Raw genomic sequence first — 1,134 nt, 5'->3', positions numbered from 1 at the left:
TATATGTATGTGTATATATATATATATATATATATGTATATATATATACACCTTGCTACGTGTACTGCGTTAGGCTAACCGAGACTTGTCATTTGCACTTATATATTGTTGCTCTTTTGTTAGTTTTGACTGCTTTTATTGTCCTCATTTGTAAGTCGCTTTGGATAAAAGCGTCTGCTAAATGACTAAATGTAAATGTAAATGTAAATGTTTTGACCCAGCAGTTGGATCAAAACAACCCAACCGCTGGGTCAAAACAACCCAATAGCTGGGTTTGTCCCTTTTTAACCCAGTATTTTTTAGAGTGTATATGAATTACTGAATGGAGGACATAAACTCAATAAAATAATGAGTATATTACAACGAAACCAAATATTTTTTGTTAGGAACATACACTTCAATTAAATTTAAGACAGCAACTTGAAGGAAAAGTTCATCCAAAAATGAAAATTCTGTTTACTTTCATTTCACAGCGGTACGTCTTTGGTTAATGTTCGAAACACAAGTTAAGATATTTTTAATGAAACCTGAAATGTTTCTATATCTCTATTGAGAGTCCAGGTAACCAGAACAATATTCATAAAGGTGTTGTAAAAGCAAGCGACATGAATCAAACGTTTTAATCCAAGAGAAATCAATGCTTTATATAATGAACAGATTTAGACCTGATGTTGTGTTCTGGTCATTTTTACCCAGAGAGGATTTTCATTTCCCCCAAAATTCTATATAGTTACTGTTATCACAGTATAAAACTTAATGATTTTGCACATACAGGGTATAACAACTTCACAAAATGTAATAATTGTACTTGTTGTCAATTTTTCTAACATCTTTTCACATGTGTGCAGTTCCCGTTGAAAAATGACCATAAAATTGTCTGTAAGTGCCTTTTTACGCTATATTATCAGCAAATACTGGTAATATAAAAACCTAATTGGTAATTGTTCTGAGCTTATGCTCTTCAGTTTTTGAGTGAGGAAAAAAAACATTATTTGTGGATAATTTTGGCAATATTCAATATTCAAAAACTGAGATGCATGAGCTCATATCAATGAGGCCTACGGTCAAGCAGTTCCAAAAAGAAATACAAAACCTGTGCTGACTGAAAGAAAAAAGTTGATAAAAAGATTGAAT

Source organism: Sinocyclocheilus rhinocerous, unplaced genomic scaffold (assembly GCF_001515625.1).
Source record: "Sinocyclocheilus rhinocerous isolate Xijiao unplaced genomic scaffold, SAMN03320098_v1.1 scaffold792, whole genome shotgun sequence".
NCBI lineage: Eukaryota > Metazoa > Chordata > Actinopteri > Cypriniformes > Cyprinidae > Sinocyclocheilus > Sinocyclocheilus rhinocerous.
This window is presented reverse-complemented; position numbering follows the sequence as displayed.